The 26,727-nt window shown below is 42.0% G+C and overlaps 1 protein-coding gene across 3 annotated transcripts in view; it reads left to right on the forward strand.

The window, feature by feature from the left end:
• The window catches only part of TLK1 (tousled like kinase 1), a 227,892-nt gene that overhangs the window by 84,542 nt on the left and 116,623 nt on the right, over positions 1-26,727 (forward strand). For 2 of the 3 annotated variants that reach the window (XM_075180660.1, XM_075180658.1), the window contains exon 2: positions 12,427-12,536. The gene's annotated coding sequence lies outside the window, so the exon portion shown is untranslated. Of the gene's footprint in view, positions 1-12,426; positions 12,544-26,727 lie in introns of all 3 variants that reach the window. The other variant, XM_075180659.1, reaches the window with a different exon arrangement.

The raw sequence follows: 26,727 nt of genomic DNA on the forward strand, positions 1-26,727 counted from the left end.
ACTGAGGATGGGGTGTTAATGAGGATGAGGGGATTAATGATGAATGAGGATGAGGGGATCAATGATGACTGAGGATGGGGGTTAATGAGGATGCAGGGATCAATGATGACTGAGGATGGGGTGTTAATGAGGATGAGGGGATTAATGATGACTGAGGATGGGGTGTTAATGAGGATGAGGGGATCAATGAGGACTGAGGATGGGATGTTAATGAGGATGAGGGGATTAATGATGACTGAGGATGGGGTGTTAATGAGGATGAGGGGATTAATGATGACTGAGGATGGGGTGTTAATGAGGATGAGGGGATTAATAATGACTGAGGATGGGGTGTTAATGAGGATGAGGGGGTTAATGATGACTGAGGATGGGGTGTTAATGAGGATGAGGGGATCAATGATGACTGAGGATGGGGGTTAATGAGGATGCAGGGATCAATGATGACTGAGGATGGGGTGTTAATGAGGATGAGGGGATTAATGATGACTGAGGATGGGGTGTTAATGAGGATGAGGGGATCAATGAGGACTGAGGATGGGATGTTAATGAGGATGAGGGGATTAATGATGACTGAGGATGGGGTGTTAATGAGGATGAGGGGATTAATGATGACTGAGGATGGAGTGTTAATGAGGATGAGGGGATTAATGATGACTGAGGATGGGGTGTTAATGAGGATGAGGGGATCAATGATGACTGAGGATGGGGTGTTAATGAGGATGAGGGGATTAATGATGAATGAGGATGAGGGGATCAATGATGACTGAGGATGGGGGTTAATGAGGATGCAGGGATCAATAATGACTGAGGATGGGGTGTTAATGAGGATGAGGGGATTAATGATGACTGAGGATGGGGTGTTAATGAGGATGAGGGGATCAATGATGACTGAGGATGGGGTGTTAATGAGGATGAGGGGATTAATGATGAATGAGGATGAGGGGATCAATGATGACTGAGGATGGGGGTTAATGAGGATGCAGGGATCAATAATGACTGAGGATGGGGTGTTAATGAGGATGAGGGGATTATTGATGACTGAGGATGGGGTGTTAATGAGGATGAGGGGATTAATGATGACTGAGGATGGGGGTTAATGAGGATGAGGGGATTAATGATGACTGAGGATGGGGTGTTAATGAGGATGAGGGGATTAATGATGACTGAGGATGGGGTGTTAATGAGGATGAGGGGATTAATGATGACTGAGGATGGGGTGTTAATGAGGATGAGGGGATCAATGATGACTGAGGATGGGGGTTAATGAGGATGCAGGGATCAATAATGACTGAGGATGGGGTGTTAATGAGGATGAGGGGATTAATGATGACTGAGGATGGGGGTTAATGAGGATGAGGGGATTAATGATGACTGAGGATGGAGGTTAATGAGGATGAGGAGATTAATGATGATTGAGGATGGGGTGTTAATGAGGATGAGGGGATTAATGATGACTGAGGATGGGGTGTTAATGAGGATGAGGGGATCAATGATGACTGAGGATGGGGGTTAATGAGGATGCAGGGATCAATAATGACTGAGGATGGGGTGTTAATGAGCATGAGGGGATTAATGATGACTGAGGATGGGGTGTTAATGAGGATGAGGGGATTAATGATGACTGAGGATGGGGGTTAATGAGGATGAGGGGATTAATGATGACTGAGGATGGGGTGTTAATAAGGATGAGGAGATTAATGATGACTGAGGATGGGGTGTTAATGAGGATGAGGGTATCAATGATGACTGAGGATGGGGGTTAATGAGGATCAGGGGATCAATGATGACTGAGGATGGGGTGTTAATGAGGATGAGGGGATTAATGATGACTGAGGATGGGGTGTTAATGAGGACGAGGGAATCAATGATGACTGAGGATGGGGTGTTAATGAGGATGAGGGGATCAATGATGACTGAGGATGGGGTGTTAATGAGGATGAGGGGATCAATGATGACTAAGGATGAGGGGATTAATGATGACTGAGGAAGGAGGTCAATGATGATGAGGGGATTAATGATGACTGAGGATGGGGTGTTAATGAGGATGAGGGGATTAATGATGACTGAGGATGGGGTGTTAATGAGGATGAGGGGATTAATGATGACTGAGGATGGGGTGTTAATGAGGATGAGGGGATTAATGATGACTAAGGATGGGGTGTTAATGAGGATGAGGGGATTAATGATGACTGAGGATGAGGGGATTAATGATGACTGAGGAAGGAGGTCAATGATGATGAGGGGATTAATGATGACTGAGGATGGGGTGTTAATGAGGATGAGGGGATCAATGATGACTGAAGATGGGGTGTTGATGAGTATAAGAGGTTTAGTGATGACTGGATGGTGGTTAATTATTATTATTATTATTATTATAATAATGCAGTGGAGGTGATGGGGGCAGGGTGATGATGATGAGGGGGCAGGATGGTGAAAGTGATGAAGGGGACATGTCGATACAGTGTTATATGGAGAGCATGATGAGGTAGGCAATGAGATGGATTTAATGGGTAGTGATGATGTTGAGGAGTGAGAGGGAGCAGAGTAAACGGACTTGAGAAGGGGAATAGAAGAGTCAGGTGAAGAAGACGATTGAGGTTGAGATGGAAAGCAATAGAGAATGGTGGTCATGTGGATTGGAAGGGGTTACAGCGTAAGGGGGATCTGTGTGTACAGGGGATGGGTGCTATTTGTATTGTCTGCTATTTATTTGCAGATACCACAAATGTTTTAAAGTTTGCCTGGCTCCTAGATTTTTGGGCTGGCTCCAAGATTTTAAAATATTTGTGGACCCCTGCAGTAGGGTATATATGTCATTACTAGTGTAGATGACCCATTTGAATTTTTAACAGTAAATACAGAGCAGCAAAAAACAATGTTACTGACTGATTGTGGCCATCGGACTTTAATGAAGGATTATTATCTACCTATTGCACAGTGATGCCATCTGCTACATTGTTACAGAAGTGTATGTAATCTTCTAAGGCACATTGAGCCACACACAAAGCCTGCACAGATCTACTCCTTTATATCCGGGAGCTGGTTCTGTCTTTTACTTTATTATAAAGAAGAATGAGACCTTAGTTTGTGAGAAAATAATTCTTATTTGTGAACAGCTAAAAAGGCTGCCTGCACTGGTTCTTTATTTGATGAAATGCGTCTTGTTGTCTGCAATGCATATATCATAGTGCACATCCAGTTCCCAGTCCTTGGAACTGTCTGCAGAAGATCAATCTGACCCCGCATTGTGGATCCACCTGAATATGTGCATGGGGGTCAGAGTAACAGCCTCGTCCGAGACCATCCTACTAACATTGTAGGAACAACCCCTTTAATAATTTAAAGTTTTCTGTTTCTCTCTTAAAATACTTATCCAATAAATTAATAATGACAGTAATGGGGCTGCAGGACTGCCTTTATTATATGTTTAAAATACTTTTATTTTTATAATTAGATTGTCTGCCTCAACAATATGAGGGCATATAAGCAATTATCAGCTCAATAAGGCAGAATTAGATCAAATATTATCTACAGTATATAAAAATTTAAAATATAGCTCCCATAGCCACTAGACGTTTCACTGTGAAGCTATAGCCCATTTTGTAGTGTAAAAGATGTGTAGAATAAATTTACTGGTCAGTATTTCAAGTTTAATAAGGCCTCTTAGATGATAGATGAATGAGGAATAGAAGGGATCTCTGCTAAGCATTTAATACATTTTGCCAAACCTCATCCACAATGGTGCATTCCCACCCTATGTGATCCATTATGTCCTTACTATACATACACCAGACTTACATAGGAAGACGTGGTGTGTGGTCTGGAGGTTATCAAGTGCCATTTAAATTGAATTTTAAAAAAGTTTCCATGATAGCAGTAATAATTGAAAGCTTTCAAGTATTATCCCAAATCTTCTTCCATTCTCTGTCTCATAATTGAAGCCCCAGGCCCAATTCCTAGTGGAGCATATAAGAGGTTTTATTTCTTTAAAGGGAAGCGATAAGCTCACCTATACCATAGAGTGAGCTTATTTCAGTGATGGCTTCATGTTATATGGATGCATAGTATGTGTTACCGTCCAGAGGGAAAACAAAAAATGGGATATTTGTCTTACTAGGCATACAGTTTACAAGACCAACTGTACCAATACTGCTTTCTTGACCTGAAACAGTCTATCTGCTGTTAACAAACAAAATTGTTTCCACCTGTTACGGCAGGCACTGGAAGCTAGATAAGCTCTTAGAACAAGGCAGTTAGAGGTCTTCACCCACAGCAAGACGCCTTTCTTGTAGAGAGTTATATTCCCACAGGTACTCCGATATCCCCAGGATGGCTAAAACCAATGCAAATGGTCAAGTGCAGGCAGCGAACAGACGTATAAAGGTCAGGCTAGAATATCAGGACGGGTAGCAAGCAAGGGAGTTCCAATAACAAAGCCAGTGGGTCGAGATAGGCAGCAGACTAGGTGAATCCAAGAACAAGCAGGATCAGGCACCAGGTAGACAATCAGCAGGTAAAGCATGAAGCAACACATCAGGCTTCACGAAATTGAAGGGCAAGGACACTATAATTGGCAGGGAGGCTAAGCTCTCTCTGTCATTTAAACTAATAGAGGCTAATAGGAATGCTCCACTGGGAGCAACCCCCCCACACACACACACAGATTGGTGACTGCAGTTATGTGACTACCATAGTAAAACAGTGTATTCCAGCTGTGACAGCCAGCCGGGTTGGAAGAGGAAGTCCCACAAAAAAAAACATTCCAACCGCTAGGCAACAGCCAGGACGGGAAGAGAGCTAGTGCGGTCCGTCACAATTAGCGCAACGGCTCCTAACATCACTATGGAGGCATGGAAATCTTCCAAATTAAAGTACAGTGGTCCCAAATCTGCAAACAGTGAAAGATTATGGGATTTTATCATGTCTTACCTTGGGACCCACAATTAAGCCCTTTGAAAGATGTGCTCAATCAAAGACAGCGACAGCTGATTGGCTGGCTTACTTTTTTACCAAAGGATCTAAGTAGATATTCGGAAGACGGATTCCACCTCTCAAATAACTTCTATATAGTACTTTTTGGGCAATCTTATGACATTTTCCTGACCAAAAAAATTGAATGATCCTCTGCTGCAGCTGAAATTTAGAATGTTTAGGAACTGCTATGGGTTGAGACCAAAACAAAAATTAAATTCTGGATTATTTTTTTTTTTTTTAACTTAAATTAGCCTGAACTATACCAATCTACAATATATGGTAACATAACTATCTCTAGTTTGTTTTTTTTGTTACGTTTCAGGAATACTTTAACACTTTGGTAAAGTTAAGTGCAATTTCCACTTAAAATGTAACTCATCCTTAATGGCTTTAACTAACTGGTGAAAAAATAAACGGGCATTACAAATGATTTACCAATAATAATAAAGGATCATGCAGGGACGACCCGCCTTCATTACACTGCGGTTAGAATCAACCTGTTAAGTCAGAGGATTGCAAATATTACCTGCCTTGCATCAAAACATAGGGGTATATTTACTAAACTGCGGGTTTGAAAAAGTGGAGATGTTGCCTATAGCAACCAATCAGATTCCAGTTTTCATTTGCAGTTTTTCCATGTAGAACATGCATCAAACCTCACAGCATTTTTACCATCTCAAAACCAGCCTGCTGTACTAATCCAATGTAAATTTACATTGGACGGTAATGAATGGTGACAGCCTAAGGGTCTCCTGAAGTGAAAATATAAGTAAAGGTGTAGGGGATGTCCTGATTAGATCCAGAGGCGTAATAATAATTTATATTAATTTTGATAAATCATTGCATTTGTGTGGTTTTGGCTCCAAACTTCTTGGCTGCTTCTGTACAACTACCTGTGTTGCTTTCTCTCCTCTCACTGCCTCCTGGCCTCTCTGCAATCATATTTCCACCCCCATCATTCCACTGAGACCAACCTCACAAAAGTGATCAGCAATCTACTTATAGCAAAGTCTAAAGGGTAGATTTATCAAGCTGCGGGTTTTAAAAAGCAGAGATGTTGCCTATAGCAACTAATCAGATTCTAGCTGTCATTTGATAGAATGTACTAAATAAATGATAACTAGAATCTGATTGGTTGCTATAGACAACATCTCCACTTCTGCAAACCCACAGTTTAGTAAATTTTACCCCCTGTAGAGTTCACGTGGCATGTGGTATATAAATCATTTGCTTTTTCATATATTAGTGTTTGTATTTGAAACAATTGTGCATGCACAACAGTGACTTATATTGTTTAATATCATCTTAACATTTACCAAATCAGCTTTATTTTTTGCACTGTTTAGTAATGTTTTTAGTGACTGTGACATATTTACTTACATTGCATTTTTTGGTGTGCACCATAATAAGACTAGGACTAGTACTCTCTACTTTAATTTATCTTCACAATATTTTACTAAAAATTCTCATTTAGATTAGTAATGGATGTATTGTTATATTGCTATTATTAGATATAGGATATTATATTTTGCTTTTATTATAAATTTTAACTTTTTTCTACATGGGTTGTTGCAAGTCACCTTTAATAAATGATGTTGGCATATTATCTGTCTTTTTAAAGTGCTGTTATATACCATTTTCCTAATGATTTGTTAGCATTTACCTGCCGCCCTAGTAGATTACCAAAGTAGTCAGGCAGAGAAAATAGACTGAGAAAATTCCATCAGTTCATGAGAATGCAGAGTATCATCTGCATCAAGCGAGTAATCTAATACTCTCAATTAGAGAGGGCATAACCTGCAATATGTGAATATAAGCGTATGGCTTGGGCAAGGAATTCTAGGGCCAAAGCAAACAAGGAAAGGGGAGTTGGGCATCTTGCCTTGTGCTGTTACCTATCTATAATTCCTCATAAAGAAAACAGAGGTGTTCAATGCCGTATTTCAGGTGGAATAAGTTGATTTAATTTAGAAAGGGGCTAAAGATAATATTCAACTCCAGCAGTAACAGAAGGTGTTTAAGTAAGTCAGTGTGATGTATAATATAGATGTTTTTCAACAGTTATCCAAGTATCTATGTAGGTATTAAACAGGATTAATCAACATTTATTAGAATCGGAAAGGAAACAGTGATTATCATCACCAACATTTAATCAACATTTATTAGAATCGGAAAGGAAACAGTGATTATCATCACCAACATTTATTTATATAGCGCCAGCAGATTCCATAGCACTTTACAATTGGGAACAAACAGTATTAAAACTATACTGGGTAATACATACAGAGAGGTAAGAGGGCCCTGATTGCAAGCTAACAATTTATGGGACACTGGTTTGATACACAAGGGTAAGTGCTACATCATATTGAATATTTGTCCAATTAGAATGCAAAGGTTACAAAGTATTTAGGGGGCTGTATGCTCAGTCATACAACTATGTTGGTCAGAGGGTTGTTGTCTTGTGTTAGCTGTGTAGAGAGTGGTAATAGAGTAACTTAGGGTGATTAAGAGGGTGGTTGAGGAATATTATAAACTTGTCTGAAGAGGTAAGTTTTCAGAGAACATTTGAACGTCTGAAGGCCAGAGGAAAGTCTTCTTGTGAGAGGGCGTGAATTTCACAAAGAGTGCAGCCCGACAAAATTCCTGTAACCGACAATGGGAGAAAGTGATGAGAGTGGAAGAGAGACACAGGTCTTGTGCAGAGCGGAGGTGTAGAGTTGGGAGATATTTTGAGACATAGGAGATATATATTGATGCAATTTTGTTTATAGCCTTGCATGTTAGTAGCAAATGTTTATATTAGATTCATTGAAAAACGGGCAACCAGGAAAATCAATCTAGCCGCTGTGTGCAAAATAGATTGTAGAGGCTCCAGTCTGACTTTGGGAAGACCAGTAAGGAGGAAATTGCAATAGTCGATGCGGGAGATGATGAGTGCATGAATTAAAGTTTTTGCAGTGTCTTGTATCTGTCATTTTAGATAAATTATCTGATTATGGAATACCTTGAACTTGAGGCTCTAATCTATTCGGTTCTCACTTTTAGGCTAGGTACACACTGAAGAATTTTCCGACCTACGTATTGTCTAAAGTGATTGTAGCTACGACTGAAAGTTCGTCAGTCTGGCGATTTATGCATATATACTGACACGATTTACCTTCAGATCTGTGCTCTTCATCTGGTCCTTCATCTGGTCCTCTAGTGTTCAGAGAATGACAGCACAATATTCATTCATATTCACATTCATTCATATATTCATGCAATATTAATTAATTAATGCATTCTTGTCACATTGTCACATAAGGGCAACACGGTGGCTAAGTGGTTAGCACTTCTGCCTCACAGCACTGGGGTCATGAGTTCAATTCCCAACCATCTGTGTGGAGATTGTATATTCTCCCCGTATTTGCGTGGGTTTCCTCCGGGTGCTCCGGTTTCCTCCCACACTCCAAAAACATGCAAGTTGGTTAATTGGCTGCAATCAAGTTGACCCTAGTCTCTCTCTCTATGTCTGTCTGTGTGTGTGTTAGGAAATTTAGACTGTAAGCTCCAATGAGGCCGGGACTGATGTGAATGAGTTCTCTGTACAGCGCTGCGGAATTAGTGGCGCTATATAAATAAATGGTGATGATGATGATGATTGTCACACTGATTAAAATGCCTTGTTATAGCTATCCACAAGCTTCTGTGACTCTGAAACTGAACATCCTGTCTCAGAACGAACAAATTAATTATTCCTTCTACAGCACTCTCTACATTTATTCACCAGGACATTCATTGCTAACATCGGCTGAAAAGAGCCCAACTCTCTAAACTCTATGGAGCACGTGAGCATGAGTGCACACACTACATGATTGTTAGATGATTGGTCGGAAAATATTAAACAATACAACCAACCAAATGAGCCGACAATCGACACTTTGGAACGATTTTGGACCATTGTGTCACTATACTCACTAACCCGACTTCCGACTGAATGGTGGTATGTCGGCTGATTTGCCTGATTATTGGACGAAAATGCTCCAGTGTGTACCCAACCTAATGCTGAGTCTAGAGGCCTGATTCAGAGTGGTACGTAAACGTAACTTGTGATTGAAAAAGTTGCAAGTGTGTCCGTATGTATGCCGTATTCAGAGTTGAAGATGCGTACAGACACAGTAGACACAACCTTGACTTAAACTTGAATAACCTAACTAATGCAGTCAGGAACGGCTTCCAGACATACATACAAAAAATAAAGACGTTTCTATCTTTATTACAACATGCCAGGCAAATCCTAATCTATGGCCAAGCAAATACTAAAGTCTCAATAATTGTCTGCGAATCATGCGAATCATTTCCAAACCACTAAATACAAGCGGTTCGGTATTTCAGATGTTCGACATCATTATATGCTACTTAAACTGAGTACACACGCGACCGAAAATTTCTCTCAATGAGATATCTGTAACGATTTTTCCAACGATTGAAATCCCGATGAGCATTGTGACTCAACTCTACACAATTTACCTTCCTGCGTACACACTTACATGATATTACACGATTTACCTTCAGATCTTTGCTCTTCATCTGTGATAACCATCGGCTGAGAAGATGGTGACTCTGTAAACTCTATGGTGATCTGCCTACACTATTGGACGTGAGTGCAAACACACTGCAGAATTTGCCCGAGATCATCCATCGTTGATTTTTATTCTGTTTATAAAATCGAATCAAATGAAACAATGTGCTTTGGTGCAATAACACAGGATTGTGGGAGCGTACACACTAATGTGATAGCGGACCTACCAGTCCTTTATTGTGTGATTGGCACAATATTTGGGTGAAATACCTGTAATATGTACCTAGCTTTACACCTGCCCCTGACCACCTGCAAATAAAAACACTATTTTGGTCGTATCTCTGACTGTGCCCCAGTCTGAACCCGTATATAAATCCTCGAACACGCCCTTACTGTATGTTGCGGTACACCACATCGTTCCCCCGTCACGCCTCTTCAGGCGTATGGAGTCATGAGAGCCGAAAAGCTGCAGGTCTGAAAAACTGTGCTTCATTTCCCGAGCATGCGCAGTGAAAACGCAAAGATGCGCTACGCAGACAGGCGTACGTCTCATTCTGAATCAGGCCCTAGGTGTCTAATTGAAGACAGTTCCTATAAATCCCAATCCTGAGAAAATTCCCCTCACAAATGATGTATTCTCCATTCAGAGCAATAAAGGGCTACAATCTTCAACCCTGCTGAGTACAAAATATAAAACTGATGAAATCACGAATAACCTCTTGCACTGACAGTGGCACAAACCTGGACCAGAACACATCAAAGGCTGGGAAAAAGCCCTACATAGGTAATGATCTGACTTAGCCTCCATGACAATATCAGCAGAGTGTAAAACTGGCAACATAAGGAAGCTAATCATCATCATCAACATCTATTTATATAGCGCCAGCAAATTCCATAGCGTTGAACAATCGGAGACAAACATAGATGATAGACATTACTGGGTAATACAGACAAAGAGGTGAGAGGGCTCTGCTCGCAAGCTTACAATCTTTGGGACAGTGGGATTGGATACACAAGGTTAAGTCTACATATTGCATTTTGGCCCAGCCAGACTGCAAAGGTAAAAGTGATTTCTATGCTACATGATCCAGTCACACAGCAATGTTGGTCAGGGGGACAGAGGGTTTTTGTCTTGTGTAAATTGTGTAAAGCAGGGGCAAACACAGGATTTGCAGAGGGGGGTTTCCACACCACGCCGCCAGTGGGCGTGACCAGCATGCATGGGTGCGTGGCTATAATTTTAGAGAGTGCTTAAATGCTCTCAAACTCTTCCTATCCCCATAAAAAACATGGGCAATGCTGCATGCACTACTGTTAGGTGCATGCAGCTCTCTCTTTTCGAGCAGAGCCGTGTGAAGCAGGGGCAGGGTCCAGCCACCTCAATTATACAGTGCCCCAGGCTTTTAGGGAGGTTTCCAGGCAATAGGAACCCCCCCCCCTTGGTTTGTCTATGTAAAGGGTGGTAATAGGGTAACCTAGGGAGGTGAAGAGCTAATAGAAATATAATGCAATCTTAAGTAGGAGGAATAGAGAGTGGAGAAAAAAGTTAATTCTTTAGTAGTTTGATTTAGAAGTCTCCAAGAATCTAATCTAATCTCTAAAATAATCTCTAATTGCCGCACTTACCCGTTTAGAGGTAAGAGTGTAGCAGCGTTTTACCTGTGAAAATTAATTTGCTTTAATGCCTTATAATAAATGAAAAGCTCACAGCTGAGCACATTCAGCATTGGAGTACTTGGTTAATTTGACATAAGAATACTTGGTAAGATTAATGACATAAAAAAATAATAGTTTGACTGATGTAAATTAAAGGGTGAATTAAAAGAACACATAGACTCTTGTCTGATAGACTGCATGGGGAAAATGTTCTCCTTTGCACTAGAAACCTATTATGTGGTTGTATTTTTGATAACATTCAATTGAAAGGCACAGCAGGAAGTTGTCCGGCAGAAGACAAAATGCAATATATTTGTGGATGCTAAGAATACTCTTTCATTTGTATTTTAGATATTTAACGCTGGCCAGCTCTGTGCCAGCTGAGGGATTGGGCGTCACCTGTGTGTGATCCTGCAGAGAACAAAGCAATTGTATTACTGGTATGCATCGTGTTACTATGGCAACATACCTGGCTTTTTATTTTAAAAACGTCATCCTTGAGATTGTTGTAATAATATTTTCGCAAGCATATGTGATTCCACATTGGTCATATTGTGTCTGACTTGAGTACCAGGCTACCATAATATGCTCGTAACTGGGTTATCAATTCGACCTATTTTAGTTTTCTACAGTGTTTCCTCCATTTACATTGTAGTTATTGGGGGATCGCTGTGTATCCATAGATTTAACACAAAATTAAATATGATTATTATCTTCAATGCAATAAATAACCTTTCACTTCTAATTTCTGCCAGTTTTGATGTTAGATTTTTTCATAATTGTTCCCCATTTGTACAGTTTAGGTTTTATATTGGTTTCTTTTTGATGTTCATATTGATACAATCTTAAAAAGGTCTTAAAATACCTACAATAATTAACAGCAGTGTTTTTCTGTTTTATACGATGCTTTTCACATTTTAGAAGCCCCTCATTGAATGAGATTAGTGTTGAGATGGCAATACTGCCACTGTTTTCAGCCGAACTTGTTAAAGAGGGCATTATCATTGAAGTGCCACCCTCAGCAAGTTTGGAAAACGGATTTAACATTTTGCTAGTGCCAGCATTGTTTCTGCCAATAAAGTTAAAGAGCATTTGAACCCACTATTTGGCATAAGTATATACCAAAGGCTATGTATTACTGAGCATAGTAATGTACCTGTAATAACTAAATTGTTTATAATTAACAACAGTAAATATGATCATCCTTTTCTTTTTTCTTTTTTATCTCACTTCAGCAGTCTGCCGTGTTAGATGGGGGAAGCACTTCTCTAACTGAACCAGCAGAGTGTGAATGACAGGCTTGCAAACTTGATATGCAGAAAGAGATTGGTGGATTCATACACAGGTACAAGGTATTTTGACCTATATCAGATCCCATTAGGACATTGTCACAGAGATTATCAGTTTTGGAGTTTAGTCCTATAAATGTTTAAATAAATCGCAGTCGGTACAGTGGCTGCAGCACAGGTCTGTGAGATGGAATAAACTGCTTGGTGTACTATACCTGAGACTGTTAATTTAATCACTAGATTGTATTTGAATATAGTAGCTGTCAAATGTGGGGTGTAGCGCACTGCTCCTATTGGTTTTCTATTTTCCTAGCATTTAATTTGTAGGTTAGATCGGCGGTTCCCAACCTGTGCGCCGCGGCTCCCAGGGGTGCCGCGGCGCTGTCACTGGGGTGCCGCGGGCCAGTCATAAAAAAAAAGAAAGAGCACATAAACTTACCAATCAGCCGGGCGCCGGGACCCAGCAGCCTCCTCTCTCCCGCAGCTGTCACTGAATATCGACGTCAGTGACAGCTGCGGGAGAGGAGGCTGCTGGGTCCCGGCGCCCGGCGGATTGGTATGTTTATGTGCTCTTTCTTTTTTTTTATGGCTGGGAGAAGCGGAGGAGGACAGCGGGCAGCAGAGGAGGACAGAGGGCAGCGGAGGAGGACATAGGGCAGCGGAGGAGGACAGCGGGCAGCGGAGGAGGACAGAGGGCAGCGGAGGAGGACATAGGGCAGCGGAGAAGGACAGAGGGCAGCAGAGGAGGACAGCGGGCAGCAGAGGAGGACAGCGGGCAGCAGAGGAGGGCAGCAGAGGAGGACAGTGGGCAGCGGAGGAGGACATAGGGCAGCGGAGGAGGACAGCGGGCAGCGGAGGAGGACAGCGGGCAGCGGAGGAGGACAGAGGGCAGCGGAGGAGGACAGAGGGCAGCGGAGGAGGACATAGGGCAGCGGAGGAGGACAGCGGGCGGCGGAGGAGGACAGCGGGCAGCGGAGGAGGACAGAGGGCAGCGGAGGAGGACAGCGGGCAGCAGAGGAGGACAGCGGGCAGCAGCGGGCAGCAGAGGAGGACAGCGGGCAGCAGAGGAGGACAGCGGGCAGCAGAGGAGGACAGAGGGCAGCAGAGGAGGACAGCGGGAAGCAGAGGAGGACAGAGGACATAGGGCAGCAGAGGAGGACATAGGGCAGCAGAGGAGGACATAGGGGCAGCAGAGGAGGACAGCGGGGCAGCAGAGGAGGACAGCAGGGAAGCAGAGGGGGGCAGCGGGCAAAAGAGTGACAGAGGGCAGCAGAGTGACAGAGGGCTGCAGAGGGGGGCAGCGTGCCTGGGGGCAGAGTGCCTGGATGCAGAGGGGGCAGTGTGACAGAGGGCAGAGGAGGGGGACAGAGGGCAGAGGAGGGGGACAGCGTGACAGAGGAGGGGGACAGCATGACAGAGGGCAGTGAGAGGTGACAGAGGGCAGAGGGGGCAGCGTGAGAGGGGGCAGAGTGACTGGATGCAGAGGGGGAAGTGTGACAGAGGGCAGAGGAGGGGGAAAGTGTGACAGAGAAGGGGGACAGTGTGACAGGGGGCAGTGTGTCTGGATGTAGAGGGGGCATTTTTGCATACAACTAAATAAGTATTTCTGTCCTGACCTAAATACTTATTACATTTTTTTGACCCAACTACTTCTAAAACAGGACTGCTCAGTAATTATTTTGGAGGGGTGCCTTGAAAAAATTTGGAGACTCTAAGGGTGCCGCGAACTGAAAAAGTTTGGGAACCACTGGGTTAGATCATACTTGCCAACTTTGGCAAGTAGTGCTCCGGGAGATCGAAGGTGGGGGTGGGCCTTGGTGAATCACGCAGTTTGGCCCCGCCCATACACTGACATCACATTTTATAGCGTATTACAGCAGGGGACAGGGCCAAGATGACGCATTGATCACATCATAAGCCCCGCCCCCGCCACTTAGCTAATGAAGGGCCAGGAACCAGGAGGTTACCCTGCTCTCCCGGGAGTCTCACGGACATTTAGGAGAGTAGGCAACTATAGGTTAGATCAGTGATAGGCAACCTGATGGACTTGAAGGGTTGCATGGGCGGCCCTCTAACCTTCAAAAAGGCTGCACAATACGCTTAATCTCAGTAATAAGTTAAAACAATACACTTAACGCCTATCTGTAAGAGACGCCTATCTGTAATAACATCAGCGGGAATTTTAAAAGTGTTTTGAATTATAATAAACAATTGTAGCAATGAAGCTGGAAGGACATGGGGGGCTGCAGGTGACAGTTCGGTACACCGCATGCGGCCCAAGGGCCGGCTGTTGCCCATCACTGGGTTAGATGAACTGTAACCCTGTTGCTGCGGGAGAGGAATCAGATACAGCAGAGTCTCAGACAAACAGGTTGAGAAAGGACAGTAATGGAAATTGATACCTGACATTTAAATTACTTTCCTATGAAATATGAGCTTGTAACATTAAAATGATTTAATGTTTCTAGGTTTTGACAAAAGTGTACTCTTTGGGATTGAGTGTGTTATGGTGTATTCTTTGCCTGCTCCGCTCCTGCAATGTGAAATTTGAGCTATAATTACTCTCTTTTATGGAGACTTTTTCATGCTGATCAGATGTAAGTTAACCGATTATAGTTGTTCACACAATGGATGTTTAAATATGTAAGTATGTAAAATATAGAAAATGCCTTTGATTCACCTATATTGTTGTTGCACTTGTATTTTCTTGGTAGCCTGTGTCAATTTTTAAGGCATTATCAGTGGAAATGTTTGGCTATAAGAATGACCCTGATTTATAAAACTGACCAGCTGCAAAGTACCACATTGCAACTTCACTTTGGACATGTATTATTGTTTTGCTATATGCTGTCTAATCCAAAGACTGATGCCATTTATTATGTATTTTTTGTCTAGCCTGTGAGCATCTTTAGCTTTAAGACAACACATAACTCTTTTAAAGAAGAACTACACCCTGACCCTAGTTAATACAGGGGATTAGGAGTGGAGGGTGGTGACCTGGCTACAGAGACCTCCGGGCTCTGTAGCCACCACATCACCTGCCACATCACCTGCTCGGTGCCTGGTGCTTTTGAAATGCTGGGCTGCCCCCAACCATTTTACCACTCCCCTAAAGAGACCCTTTCAATGCCTCATGCACCACCCGTGGGACTCAGATGGGTCCCACGGGATCTCCCAAGTGTCCTGGAATTGGGACTGTCCCACCTAAATTGGGACAGCTGTGAGGTATATATTACAATCTCAAATCACCTGGGATTTTAGAGAAGTGAAGACCTTCCTCAATGGTTTGGTCTCTATTAGCATTCATAACACAACACTGTGAATGGAAGATACATGTATGGTGGATATGCTACAACCAGCGGTGTCCAACTGGTGGTCTATGTAATCTGCCGCATGGCACGGTGCTCTTACCCCTTATGAAGCTCAGCGGTCTCGCCGGATGCTCAGCTGACACAGCAGGAAGTTGTTGTATTAGTTGATAAATCATTCTTGCCAACCTTATGTTGGCAGGTTGCGGGAGATCCTGGAGGGCACGAGGGGTTTATGGGTGGAGGGGGCGGGGCTTTGTGAATTGCGTCATTTAGTCCCACCCCCCGGTGACGTAATGTCTGTTTTGGGTCTTTATACAGTGGTAAAAAGACCCCAAACAAGCATTACATCACTGGGGGTGGGGCCAAAATGACACAAACCGCAAAACCCAGCCCCCTCAGTCCGTACATGCCGGCTTTAATTTAGTGAAATTGACAGATGCGGGAGAATCGCCACCGGGTTTCCGGAGACCTACCTAAATAGAAGACACATAGGGTCCCATGTAGGGCAAATCCCGCTAAAGGGTGCAAATTTGCACCTGGACAAACCATGTTGTGATGCCTGGGGTACGAATGCAACTTTGTTTTGCATGCTGGAAAAATGCAGCCTGTTTCCACTTGCTGCACACAATACTGTCAGATTTATTTCTACACTGTGATTTAGGGGTGAACTCAGACCTGCCCCTCTCCTAACAAAGTTAGCTGTATTTATTCCTAAATAATAAGGCCCGTAGGATCAATGTAAAACTACTAAATTGGGTGGATGATTTCCCCAGATGCTTCCTGACAGGATCTTCACGTTACTTCTCATGTCTGCTAAGCGCGATGTCACATAAGAGCTTTTTTTGCTGCGTTTTTATCTTTCGCCGATTTTCCTTTTTTTTTTACGATGCTGTCCTATAAAAATGGATTTTGCCTAGAGTGTGTTTCACAAAGCAGATTTCCTGTTCTGACAGCTGTTAACAAGCTGCAAGCAGTGTTTGGGGTCAGCAGCAAAAAGGCTCACTCACAAAAGTGCTTAATAGAAGACTGTTATTTCTCCTACACCTGTCACACAAGTGATTAAGCAGCTGCTGAAAATCTGCTTGGATGCTATGATGACCTTTTCAGGTGAAATATTGAAGAGCTGCTTTCCTTAGCTGTTATTCTGTTGTGTGAAATGCTCTCGGTTTGTTGTTTCCACTCTTAATACGTTGAAACCACAAACCACCAATGAGGAGACTAGATTAAGGTATAGAGAGTTGAAGGTGGCGTGGGGCTGCTATTAACATGAGACAGTTATTGAAAAAGGTGTATCCAAGCAGCATCTTCTTGTACCGGTGTGTCTGCTTTGCACAGGTTAGTTGTAGGATACATGCCTAAAGGGGCTGGCCTTTCAAATTTTAGCCCGGGGGGGCAAAAAGCGACCCAAGAGCCTATTAGGAACATTTTAAAGGAAAAAAAATGGAGGTGGCCCAGTGACACAGTCCAAGGTAGCTCACAATGGGGCTGGCCCAAGGGGCAGATGCCCCCCTGCCCCCCAACCCAGCGTGCCCTTGCATGCATAGATAATGCATCCTAAACTGGAATAGTTTGTGAGCCAGTGAAAGAGTCCTGCAAGGTCAGATTTTTTTTGGTCTTGTTAATATCACCTGTAGGCACAATCATATTAATAAACTATTACAATATTCCTTTTAAAGTAGTGTTACTTGGAATTCTCTGCTTCTTGGAAGAAAATGGATATATGCTGCGCTGTTCAACATCATATCATACACTATGTGATTGGCTTAAATAATCACAGGATCTTCCCTCTTATGTTTGTTGGTCTCAATAAATAACCTTTCCGGAAACAGACCATGAACGGAACCCTAGATGCCTGAAATAGATGACCTTCTGACCCTTTACAAGTGTCTGAAGTCGGACAGCATCATATGTCTGCTATTTGTACAACAACATTCCTCAAGACATCTGGCTGGCTGTTGAGAGGACAGGACAGGTGCTAAAGTGAGGGCTTAAGAGCAGTCAAGAAAATGGTTTTGACTTAAATGGTTAAAACCATGAATAAATTAGCAGTGCTAAATTTATGAGTGCTAAGGATCCGTGACGGTTCTCCTATAATGTTCCACATCCCAACCGGTTGTTTTTAGAACACTGATATACGTATTTGCATCGAATGTTGGTCCTTTAAAAATATTTTCAAAACCTGAGCCTAGACTAAAAATGCTTCTATTGCTTTAATGGTTACTTCCAATGTGTAGCCTTTTTTCCCTTGGACGATCATACATAAAAGAAGAGTAATGTCTCCATGTCGTAGAACAATTCACTTGTGATCCGCTCACCCAACTTTGAAGCCAACTCTAAAACCATATAGGGTATACAGCTGTTGGGTTTCACTGTCTTCTTGGGGGCTTATACCAATAGTTGCTTTGATCGATATGATTAATACTAGATTGCTCATTGAAAAATGAATTATGTTCCAGGGCACCAAGTTTAACATATTTGCTGGGAAAGAGAAGAATCTGCGTAATTTTTAATTGCCTTTAATGACAGCAGGGTCAATTGTCATTTTTTAATTCCTATGTGACTAAAGAGAACCAGTCATAAGCTTTAACATACATAAACACAGGAGCTTTCTACTACATAGGGCTGCAGCTAGCTTCTTACAAATTAGAAGCTATATAATGAACATAAGTATTCTGTGTAAGTAGAGGTGGACTATGCAATGCGCTATTTAGTCCATGGTCCATCCTGTCTAAAGCAAAATCTTGTTTATGCATTAAGCTGGAAACCTCCCCATATCCAAATAGCTCTGTTATAATATTAAGCTAATATTTGGTTCTCCTACCATGGCTATTATTGCACACTGCTGAGCTTATCCATGCACATGTCCATTAAAACATACTTGCCAACTTTTGGCATTAGCTTTCTGGGAGGTTCGAGGGGCAGCTGGGCATGTGGAGGCGGGACTCGGAGAATCGTGTCATTGACCCCGCCCTCTAAATGGGCATTACCATTTTTGGCCTATAACGACAGGGAGTGGGGCCACGATGACGCGGGAATTGCATCACTAAGCTCCGCCTCCTCATGTTACCTTACCGAGCTGCCGGGATCCAGGAAGTTGTCCTGCTCTCCCGGGAGTCCGGGAGGATTCCCAGAAATTTGGAAGTCTCACGGACATTCCGGGAGAGTAGGCAACTATGCATTAAAATATGACATGACATGACAAAGTAGGAAGGAATGGCTTTTTTGCCATACTTTCTAAACTTCCTACCTTACCTTGCAATGTTTGCAATATGCTTAGATTTCAGGATAATGGTAACATGGCAGACATTTCTGTATTTCAGTGTAAGCACGAACTGTGTTTCTTTATTTGCCAGGAAGTAATTATCTGGATTGGCTGCAGAAAGGTTTTCAAGTTACATTTTGTTTCATTTTCTGTATTTCCTATATTTATTTTGGTTTGCCTATAGTTATAATAGGATTCCACAGTGAGTGGTTGTTTCATCACACTTAATTCTTGTATAACAGTTTATTCATAAAATGTTTTGTTTTATTCTGTAGTTTTTTTTCAGCCTTTCAGTGATTACTTTGTAAGTGATGAAATTATTTCTTTTAGAGAAGGTTTTGTTAAAGGATTTATTTTTTACAAGTTATGTTGGCCACGCACAGTGATTTGGACTGCCTAGTTTCTCCTATCTTGTTGTCTTGGATTGTGTTAGGACATGTTTGTAAATCAGATCAGCTGATGACTGCGTTGACACGTGCGTGGGGCATTGACCAGCTGCATAGCATGGGGCTACATGGGATTTTCAATGTGTACCCAACTATCGAATATCAGGACTTTGTCAAGTTTGGCTACACACATATTTGGACAACACTAATTCAGCACAGGTTTATTCAATTCAGAAATAAACTGGAAACATGTAACAGTATTAATTTGCCCTGGGTTAAATAAATCAGCATTTTATCCTCAGGACTTAGTCATTGGGTGCAAATGTCATGTCAGCAAAATACAGCTAGCAGAAGTAAAGGTGTCTATGTGATATGTTCATACAATATGCACACAGTTCTCTATGGCAATCTTAGCACTAAGCATCTTAACCGTGCCAGACCAGGACCTCTACAGGATCTCAGTGATTTAAAAAAAATGAAATGTTTTAGAGGCATGCTAACCCTGTTTTATGTTGTCTCTTTGTATTTGCATCATATACATGTATAGAGATAAATGTATTATAAAAACTGTATTTCATGATCTCGCCTAGCTTCAGTACGGTGGTAGTCACTAACGCCACTACTACTACACCGACAAGGACTTACCCGACTTCAGAAGGCAAAAGGTGCCAATGACGAAAATATGTCATGTGACTTTCTGGGACTGTACTATTATTAGGGGTGTTAAATGAGTAATGCAGGGAGGCTACAAATGTACCAAGTAGAAGGGTTGCTGGAAAATATTTTACATTCCGCGGCTCCCTGCATTACTCATTTAACACCCCTAATAATAGTACAGTCCCAGAAAGTCACATGACTGCCGGCTTGTGTATTCATTGCGATGCTGGCAAGTAGTGATTTCAAAGCTTCGCTGTTAACATCTTTTCGTCATTGGCACCTTCTGCCTTCTGAAGTCGGGTAAGTCCTTGTCGGTCTACTCGAAGTCTGGGACACGTACCCAACTCGCTTCAATAAGGGTGTTACTAAGTTGGCTAGCAGAACCTAGCATGCACTTGAGAACCATTGCTTTTGTCTCTGTCCCATAAACACTGTATTTTATCCCATAACCCTCCAACCAATCTTACTCATAAGTGCTAACTCACACAATACAATGTATTTGGTGGTGGGGTCTGGCAATGGGCAAGAAGGATCTGATAGTACTGTGGTTGTGATAGGGGGCATTGGGTCCATATCTGGGCCCAGAAAAACTGAAAATTACAAGATTGAGGAAACATACAGAACCCCCTGAGGCAGAGGTGCTCAAACTCAGTCCTCAGAACTACCAACAGTTCATGTTTTCAGGATTACTTTAATCACGCCCAGGTGAGTTAATCTATTTTTCTAGGTCAGTAATTATCCCATCTTTGTCTACAGACAGAAATGAGGAAGACATGACCTGTTGGTAGCTCTGAGGGCTGGGGTTAAGCACCTCTGACCTAAGTCATAGCTGGACGGATCTAAGGAGCCAAGTGGCCAGGACATCTAAACAATTACCTAATTTCTGTTAGTGTCACTGAATATTTCCATTCTTAAAACACCTCTGCCCTATGCTTGCTAGAGATATAGATGGCTATCATAATGCTGTGTCTTGCATATGCATTTACATTTGAACTTTTAGACAAATAATATATAATGGGTTAGTGTTGCTTTAACTAAAGTCTTTGTCACCTGATTGTCACGTGAACGGGAAGAAGCATATTCTGTTTTTCCTGTTTGCAACTCCATGGTTTTCTATGGGGAAATAATTCATCCAATCCAAAAGCTGGGTACACACTACATTGTTTCCAGACGATTATCGAGCAAATCAGACGATAAATGACCAGTTGGCCTGATATCACATTAGTGTGAACCCTGCAGCAATGAACCATTATCGTTCCAAAGCCCATCGTATCGTTGAATGAGATTTCTAAACTGAACTAAAAATATCTTTCAACTGTGGAACGATGTTGTTCCAATTCTGCACTATATATGGACACAGGACCGGCAGTGTCCATAGACCTCTATGGGGTGTGCAGAGCAGAGCCGGATTTAGACCTCATGGGGCCCTAGGCAGGATACTGGTTTGGGTCCCTTCTCCCTGAAACAATCCATAGCACTATATTTGTTTAGCATAGCATATACTATAAGTAAGTAGAAGGGTAAGCTATGTGCTACTACGCAGTGGCGGTGAGCCGTCAAAAGGAGGTGTGGCCATATAATTGGGGGTGTGGCTTGTATCGTTGGGGACATGCCTAGCAGGTGAAAAGAGTTAGGCCACCCTCCTACAGAAAAAACCCTGCATTGCTACGTGCACCATTGGCAGAAGTGTGCATTGCCCGCTCGCCAGAGTGTGACGTATGTCCCAGCAGTCCTGACTTTCAGGGTAGCTGGACAGTGACTTAAAAGCAGCATTTTTAGTGGGAGATAAGTAATTTCAATTATTTTATGATTTTGCAAATATTTGTTTTGTGCTGTCACTAAATCTTGTGGAAGAGCGTGCTGTTGTAAAGAGCTATAATCACTTTAAGCAGCTTTGCTGCGTCCAGGACATGTACTTTTGTTTGAACTATGTATTTGTATTACCATTGATTCCCAATATAACGGCAAAATACACACAGTAAGTTTGTGCATACATCAATCACATTCTATTTTAACTACTTTGAGCAGTCTACTGCAGTCAGAGTATTTACTTTGTTTGTACCATTGGTTTACACTATTACTGACTCCTAGCAAAACATTACTCACACACATTACATTTACGCATATATCGTTCAATATTTTATTTATTTTCCTACTTAATATTTATTTTATGTAATTTCTAGTTTCATTTTTATTATATTCTTTTATTTCATCATTTTTTTATTTATTTATTAATTATGCCAATTTTTTATAGTGCACATTCAGGTTATTTGAGCTATTTTTATTGTGATATTGAAAAATATCATAACCCTGATCCAAAACCTCACACTGTGCCCCCCATAATTGTTTGAAACAACTTTTTTCCCTTTATCATAGTGTGCCATTGTGCCTCCAGTAGTTTACGTACCTTTGTATTGCTTTCTTCTCCTCTGTTTTCTTCTTTTGTTTTCCTGTTTTCTCCTCTCCTGTCTTCTTTCTTGCCTGTCGCACGAGCTGCTCCTGTCCGCTCCTCCGTGAGTCTTCGCTGAATATGCCGTCGGACGTGACTCACGCCCAACATTCAGTGGAACGCACCGGAGCAGAGAGGAGGGGAGAAAGCTGCCGAATGCAGCTGCAGCCAGGTGACTTTTTTTTTTTTCTCCTCGGTCGCAAAGTTTTTATTTTTCTTGGCTTTGCCGCCGGGCCCCCTGAGAACCACTGGGCCCTAGGCAGCTGCCGAGGTTTGTCTAGCAGTAAATCCGGCCCTGGTGCAGAGTAAGGATTTTTTGAGCCGATGGTTTGAACATTATAGAATTTTATTGGTGACATTAACAAATCCTGGTCCCTGGAGTCCATCATACCTGGAAACCCAAAACAACTGCATTCTGTTAAAACCATCTATATACATATAATCTAGTTTGCTAGTTGTTTTTATTTTAAACCGAGACTAGAGCCACAGCTAATTTGTGCAATGATTGGTTGCCAGAAATGACTAAGTTAAATAATGATTGCGCTGTATTTTCGAAGCAATTTAACATTTCTAACTTATTTTTGCCATTTTTATAGTACAGTTCTTTGCAGCTAAAGCATACTCGTATTAATTCCAGGAAACACCTGGTTCACATATTACTGTAACTTAAGTGGCTGGTGTTTTGTTTTTGAAATCAAGAATTAAAAGGACTACAAAACTAAAAACCTTGGAAGTTATGATATTGAGGGATTACTCCTTAAAATCTGTCTGTATGTCTGTCTATTATGAAAAGGGGGCAGTGATTGTCTTCAAACTCATTAAAAAGAAATGGCTGAGGCATTTTTTTAGGTAATTCTTTGATGAGTATGAACTTTCCACAAAAACTGTTGTTTCAGTGATAAAATAAGCCCTTATCAGTAAGTATGTGTTAATAATAATTATGATGGCACTGCTGATGAGCCAGAGGAAGAAGTTATATCATACTTGCCAACTTTGGAGATCTCCAAAGCTGGCGTGTCATAGGGACGTGGTAAAAATCGCGTCACCCTGGCCCCACCCATATGTCAATCTATACAACGTTTGACCTATTACAGCAGGGGACGGAGCCATGGTGACACAATTAACACCGCCCCAACCCACTTCACTAATGAAGTGGACAGAATGTGGAAGGTTCTCCGGGAGAACTCTCAAAAATTCAGGAGTCTCTTGGACATTACGGGAGAGTAGACAGCTATGAGTTATTTTCTTGTTATTAACTGTAATGCCTACAGTAAGGGATGAATTTGTTCTCTATAAGGGCCGGATTTGTTGTCTGTAAGGGCCGGATTTGTGGGCAGGTTACATATGCCCTGCCATAGGGTGGCAGGACTGGAGGTTTGACAATACAATACTTCCTGCAACTGTTACCTACCCCCCTTTTCTTTTTCATAGGTTTCCATGCAGTCCCAATCTGGCATTTATGTGTAGGTTGAGTGTTCTGCTGTGATGATGTTCTGCCAATGGGGAAGTCACTGGTGGGCAGCGCAGGGGGACTAATTACTGCTTTTTCTATGGCAGTGTGGTAACTGATCTCTGGCCAATCAAGAATTGGAACAGGAGTTCAGATTCTTGATTGGCCAGTGGTACTGTCTGCCATCTTAAGTCCCTCCTCCCTCTCTCTTGAGTCTCACAGGCTGCAGCTGTATTATTGACTACTAGCCGCACAGAAGAGTGATTGGGAGGGCATGACATTAAAATACATAAATTTGCTTCATGGTTTTAAAATAATCCATTTATTTATTTTATATTTTAGCTAGTATGATTTTAAAAGAATGAAATTGTAATGTATAAATGTACTATTTACATGGAAGCGTGAATATTATTGTAATAAACTGCTGCAACACCACAGTGGACACTGAATAATAAAATCATTCACCGCAAAAAATGTAAATCCTGGCCTGAATACATACATTCTATGCTAAGAATATGTTCTATAGCTGGTAATAGTTGCTAATACTTGAATACAAGTTGTAGAGAACGTTTGGTGCCCTCAGTATGCAGTACGCCTGGCCTTCTGCTAATTTGCCTTTAATAAATCTTATCTTAATACAGCAAATACAATTAAAACATATACTGAGAATTGCATACAGAACTTGAGAACAAACACTATTCATATGTTTAGTATTAAAAATCAGGGACATATAACATACTGATATTGTAGCGTGTATGGGCCAGAAGTGGCCCGAACACCCGATAATGATCCTACTGAAATCGATAGGACCACGTTTATATATGCGGTTATGCTATGGCACTAATTACAAGTATAGATAGACTAGTAGTAGTTAATCGTGTCTGTGCGCAAGATTCTGTATGATTTTAACTGTGACAACTGCATTTCCGAATAGCAGTCGCAGTCCTGGTTGCTGCATGCAGACATTTTTCCCAGGGCTGTGTTGTTCGCCTCAGAGCCCCGACTATGGAGGGAGCGAAGCATGAAGCTTGCGGCTCTCTTTTAGTGCACGCAGCCCCACCACCTCTACAAACCAGCAGCACTCCTATGGCTAATTGGGAGTGCAGAGTTAACATTTGTTGAAATGTGTTCTTCTACTTTCTAGGTTACGTTTTTAATTAATATTTTTACTATGATAATTCTGCTTCAAAAGTGTTAATTGCTTAATAAAACAGGCATCTTTTATGTTGTGCAACTTTGCTGCAATTTGGTGAACAGCCATGTTCTTAAAGGATAGTTCCACACAAAACCAGAATAGTTTTTGGTGAAGTATAAAATAATAAAAGTCTCACCTTCCAAATTCCATGTGCTGGACCCTCCGGGGTCTCTCCTCTCTTTAGGTAACTCCTTGTCGCCCTCCACTCTCTTCTTCCCTCTCAGATTGTTTGTTTGAAGCAAGCCAGGTATTGTCATAAAACCTATTAACTGGGCAATTGTGCTGTTGTATGTAATAGATGGGTTTGTTTACACTTTACACAACTCTCACATGCCGGCCTCTCAGGATTGTTCACAGTAATCCCTGTCACCATCCCATCAGCTAGTTTCTCTATATTGTCATATCCCAGATGACCCAGTGTCTTATGTCACAGTTCCATGGATTGGTTGCTATCGGTAGCCGCCATCGCACAACGCTGTTCGGTTTCTAGGACATATAGTTGGTTGCACTGTAGCAATTACTGTCCCTCTTTGGTTTTTCAACACACATTTGCCCTCTGCAAATTTGACTTTGTAACCTTTTTCTCTCAAGAACACTTATAGCGTTAAGGTTGGTTCATAGATCTGGTACATACAGAACATCTTGGATGTTTGTGATGACAGTTTCACCTTTTATGCTTAGGCGCACAGTGATTGTCCCAAATTTTGTGGCAGTGAGAACTTTGTCTCCTATTCCTTTTACAGATATGGATTCACATGATTTATTTGAAGTTAACCACTCTTGGTTGCATCTGAAGTGTCGAGTGGCCCCTGAGTCCATATACTAGCAATTCTTTTTGTCACTGTATGCAATGTTTAATGCTGATACATTTGGCTTGTCACGCTTTTTATGTGCACTATTTGCACCTCTCAGCCGGCCCCATGATGCATTATGTCCCATTTTGTGACGTATAAAGCTTTGGACTTGGGCCTTTGGACTTTGTACCTTTTGTGAGTAATGCAGAACTTTCAGCATTAGCAGGAATTTGTTGTTGAAGTTGCAGCTGTTTAGCCCTTACAATTTCTGTAGTCAGCTTAGTATCATTTGACTCTAAAGCTACCACCAGGAAATCAAATTATAGTGTTAAATTCTGTGGCATTGCCATTGTAACCTCCTCATCGTCCACCTGTGGTCCCAGAGATGCCAATTGCTGAACTATTGACAACATTGTGTCTATATATTCATTCATATTCTAACAGGCACTTAATTTCATCCCATATAATGTTCCCCTCAAGTTAATTCTTCTCATTAGAGCTTCCTATGATACCAGCAGGGCGGTCCACATGTCTCGTACCATCTTTCTGTTGATGGTAGACTATACATGCTGCTCTACAGCTAAGCCTATGGCACCCATGGCAGCTCCTTCAGTGTTTGGACTCTCTCCTGGGTTTATTGTGACCTTCCAGAACTCTTCACGTTTAAGCTGCATTTCCATGGCGAATTTCCATGTAGCATTATTCTCCGAGCCTGTCAGTTTTGCGAAGCTCATGCTGGTCCC

Source organism: Mixophyes fleayi, chromosome 7, assembly GCF_038048845.1.
Source record: "Mixophyes fleayi isolate aMixFle1 chromosome 7, aMixFle1.hap1, whole genome shotgun sequence".
Taxonomy (NCBI): domain Eukaryota; kingdom Metazoa; phylum Chordata; class Amphibia; order Anura; family Limnodynastidae; genus Mixophyes; species Mixophyes fleayi.